Consider the following 4,741-nt stretch of genomic DNA (forward strand, 5'->3'; position numbering starts at 1 on the left):
GCGGGCTATAAAAAGCCTGTGGTTTGCGCCGCGCTCCGGCCGGTTATTTTTACTCGTGTCTGCGCGCAGAGGAACGCCTGGGTTTAACCCAAAAGTGCAGCCTGGCGGGCAGCCGCTCTGCCCGGCACTGCGGATGCCTCCCCCGGGTCCCAGGCCTTTGGGTGGTGGGGCTGAAACCGCTGTGCTGTGGGGAAACTGAGGCACGGCACAGCCTGGCTCGGAACAGACACCCCAACCTGAGCTTGATCTCCCCGTGGCTTTGCTGGGATCATGTGCTGGTCTGGCACTGGACTGGAGCTTGGTTACTTTATTGCTCCTGAGTGGAGATGTGTCCCATGCACGGCTCTGTCCTGTCCACATGTGGCATTTTCAATGTGTCCCTTTCACATAAGCCTCTCCATCACTGCAGGGACAGCAGGGTGCATCCCCTTCCAAGTCCTCTGCCTGCTGCAGCCGACTGCCAGCAAGTCCCCATCCCCATGGCTTCACTCTTTTAATGAGGGAAAGTTTCCCGGAGCTGTTGGGATGGAGTTTTGCAGGTAATGAATTAAGGTGACAGTCAGCGGGTGAGCTGTAAGGCAGTGATGGGCCGAGCACCATCCGTCCATGTGCATCCTCTGGGAGGTGGGCAGCAACCCACCTTTCCCTGCTGGGAAGGGAGTATGGCTGAGCAGAGCAGGGAGCCAACTGCTGGCCTTGCCCCATGTTCCTAAATGCAAGCTGGACAAGTCATGCAGGCCGGGGGAAAACCTGTGCAGCTCAGGATATGGGATCTGGGATGTAGGTGCAGGCCCTAGGCTTGATTTTAGGATTTCAGATGTTCCTTCTTGCCTCCAAGTCTTGGGCACTGGGGATACCTTGGTGCTGGAAGCAGGCTGGCGTGGTGGTGTGGATGAAAAGCAGATTTAGAGAACTTTACACAGTGTAAGGGAGAGGGATCCCTGCTTACGGCCACATCCTTGCAGCAGCAAAGGGCCTGGGGGGTCAGACTCACTAAGCCACGATGGGGTGACGTAAGCCCAGGAGCTTCCTGGGGGAAGGATTGCTCTGTTTAAGACCCTTGAATTTCACTCTCCTTCACAGCAGGACTACCAGGAGCAAACCAGGTTTGTGCAGCACACAGCCCTGGGGTCACGAGGGTGGGCTCAGCCATCACCATCTCATGGCTGCCCCAGCAAGCCGTCCAGCAGCAAACAGACATCATTTCCCATACTGACACTCAGCTGCAGCACGGGGTGACCCAGCTCTGCAGCAACAGCGTGCTCCTGCTGCGGGCAGCACCGCCAGCACCGAGCAGAAAGGGTGACCTGGATCCCAGAGGGGGTTCGGATGTCTGTCTGCCTTCCCAAGGACAAGAGCTGCCTCATTGTGGGGGGTCATTGCCATCCTTCCTTGTTCCACACAGTCATTTCAGAACCAAACAGCCTCCACCCAGTGCTGCACCTCGTCAGCAGGGCCGGGCGCTGCTGGGACTTTCGCTCTGCGTCACCCCAGTGAGGCCACATTCCCCATCCCCAGCCTGGATGTGGCTCTGGAGGGATGCAGGGCAGTGCCATTGCCCAGCCTCGCGCTGCAGCAGCAGGCAGAAGCATGAATTCTAATTGCCCCCAGGGTTTTTTTTGCACGGTGACGGGGTGATGCTCGACATGGCTGCATTTTGAGGCTCAGTTGATTGTGTGTGTGTACGTGAGATAGGGAAGAAGTTGGGACCCCTTGTCCCCACACCCCCGTACCCCCACGGTGCCCCCCTGTCCCTCGGGCTCTCCTTCCCAGCAGGCTCCTCCTGCTTCCCCGCTCTGGTTCCTACTGGTTGGTTGTTTAACCAACCTATAAAAAGCAGAAGGCCCCATCACCCCTCTGCAGAAACGCTGCTCAACGTTGATGTTTCCCTGTGCCAGCCTCAGGGTGGCACTGAGCCCCAACAGCACCCATCCTCACGGAGCAGGGCCACGTCCCCAGCACAAAGCAGGGCAGCTCCCACCACATGGATGCATCCTGAGGTCTGTCCGTGTGTCTGTCTGCAACCACTGCTCCTTTGAGCCTGCTGCCCTCCTGCCTTGGAGGTTCCACAGCTCCTGGCCAAGCCCACGTTGCATCCCAGGGAAAGATGCAGTAGAAACTTTCTGACACACTTTGATCAATATTTTTCTCCAACTGTTTGGAAGCAGCCAAATGCAGGCAGCGTTTGCTGGCTGCCTTCTTCCCCCTCACCCTCAGCTCTCTGCTTCCGGATAGGCAACAAAATCCTCATCTTTTTTATTACTTTTTCATTTTTCCTCCAGTTTCTACATCGATATCACGCTGTCCCATTGCGGGGTGGGAAAATGAAATGCTGGGGAGTTCAGAAAGGCCACATCCAGCCCTGACGAGCAGGATCTGTATGTCCCTTCCTCGTGCTAGGCTGGGGACAACTCCAGCCCCAGGGATTGAATCCCCTGTGACCACCCCTCCCTTCTCTCATTGCATCCCTGCTTTGGGCACAGGTCATGGCTGCAGAGCTGCACAGTGGGCTGGACATGGGGGAAATTTGTCCAGCTTGCTGCACTCAGTGTTTCTAGGGTCACTAGTGATCAAGAAGGACATAATAGTGCAAAAGACCTCGGCGTGCTGTGTGCCACCCACTGCACACCAGGAGACCAAACCAGCACAGCCAAACCCCACAGCCACCACGGGTTTCTGCTGCTGCACATAGAAAAACATGCCAAAAAACACACCGCTCCCAGGGGCCGCTTTGCAGCTAATTAAGAGAGCAGCTCGGAAGTCTGCACGCTCCGCCGTGGCGCAAGTGACCCCCAAAAGATGCGCAGGAAACGCGGAGTTAATTATAAGCCTCGCTGCAGCCAGGGGGCTGGGGCAGCACCACGGTGGCTGCAGGGCTTGGAGTGGGCACTGGTGATGTTGGGGGCACAGCTCATGGTGCTGGGGGAAGCGGGTTGGGTGCGTGCGAGAGAGCAGGGCCTGAGCTAAAGATACCTGTGTGTGGGAGGCAGCGGGGCCGGCGGGACGCCAGGAGTGCAGCAACTTCTGAAGAAGTGAAGGTGGAGGACGGCAGCGGGCTCCTCTCCCGGCTTGGCACGGGGTGAGAGCCATCGAGGTTGGATTTGAGGGTCTGAGAGCTCTGCTGAGTTTTGTTAGGAGCCCCCATTGCTGGGAGCCCCCAAAGCCATGTCCTTTCCCACGTCCCCATCGCTCCCTCCTGGGGTGATGCTGTCCCTGCGGCACGCCGTGCTGCTCCCTTGGTGCCGTCCTTGGACGTGGCAAAGCGCCGTGCTAATCGCCTGCAGCCGGAGCGCTGCTTATCACCTTATCTCAGCAATTAAAATCCAAAGCATGAGCTCCCCCTCCCTCCACGGCTTTTAATACCTGCAGGGGGGCAGGAGGAGCTGTGCCGCACTGCGGTGTCTGAACCCCTCACCTCTGGGCAACGGCACATCCCTGCCTGGTGCCCCATCTCAGGACCTGCAGGGCCGAGGCGATGCCCCAGGAGGAGCAGAGCTGCCCTAACGAGGAGCTCAAAGAGGCGGCTGATGAAACCACCCCACTCATTGCACGAGGCCACACCGGCAGCACTGAGGATGGGGATGGGGAGAGCGGGATCAGCTCACCCTGAGCTTCCCACCTGCAGCCAAAGCCGGATAAAGGGGGGCTGCAGCCGTGTGGGGATACAGCAGCATCCCAGGGGCCCTCGGTAGCACTCTGTGTCCCCGCTGCACGCAACCTTTGTCCCCCCGGCGCCTTTGAGCTCGCACTGTGCAGCCTCTCCTCCCCACTGAGGTTTGCGAGCCTTTAAAAATAGCCCCTCGGAGTGCAGCCGTGCTGCGCTCGCAGGGATGCGGTGGGCCAACGCCGGGCTGCGAGCAGAGCCCTATGGGAACAGTCGCATTTCTGCACCCTGATCACATATAGCTTGTGGGACCGAGGTTGGGGTGGGCAGGTGGGAGCTGAGCCCCCCAGGAGATGCACTGTGCTGTGCTGCAGGTGGGGATGGGTCCGGCCACGCACATCCTTGGGAAACCTCCACGGTGGCACCGGGGAACCGTTGGCTTTTCCTGGCAGAGCTGTTCCCTGTGGGGCCGGGGTGGTCGCGTCACCCCCTGTACCTTCACGCCCTGCGTGGGCCCGGGGACACGGGGTGGCAGCGGGGCCGTGGGAACAGCAGCGCAATTTCCTTCCATAAATTAAAATTAGTTTTGATCAGCTAAATATAGCAGCTGAGCAAGATGGTAAATGGCAACGTGCTCGAGAGAAGGAAGCGGGCCGGGCTGGGGAACTGGGGAGCAAAGGGTTGGTGCTTCCCCTACCCACACCCTGATCCCTGCAGTGGGGGCTCACATGGGGACATGGGGACCATCATCCCATGGAGAGCCCCAGCCCCGTGGGTCAGCTCTTGCCCTGTGACCGTGGCTTGGGGGACACTGGGGACAGCACTGGTGCAGGGCTGCACCCAAATTGGGGTGGGTGCGAGCATCCCACTGGGAACACCTTGCTGCCACCCGTGGCACCGAGCACCCCAGCAGCATCCCAGAGGGGGTTTGGGGTGATGGGTGCTGGGGGGCAGCACGAGGAGCTGCGCCCGCATCCCAGCAGCAGCTCACGTGGCATTGGGAGGTGGGTGGTTTTGCTTTGCTGTCTCCTCATACAGCCACTTCCTGACCTGTGAACGGCTGAGGTCAAATTTAGTCTGTTCACATTACAAAAAAAAAAAACCCAAAAACACACTATATTGATTAAAAAAAAAAAA

This window comes from Meleagris gallopavo, chromosome 30, assembly GCF_000146605.3.
Source record: "Meleagris gallopavo isolate NT-WF06-2002-E0010 breed Aviagen turkey brand Nicholas breeding stock chromosome 30, Turkey_5.1, whole genome shotgun sequence".
Classification (NCBI taxonomy): domain Eukaryota; kingdom Metazoa; phylum Chordata; class Aves; order Galliformes; family Phasianidae; genus Meleagris; species Meleagris gallopavo.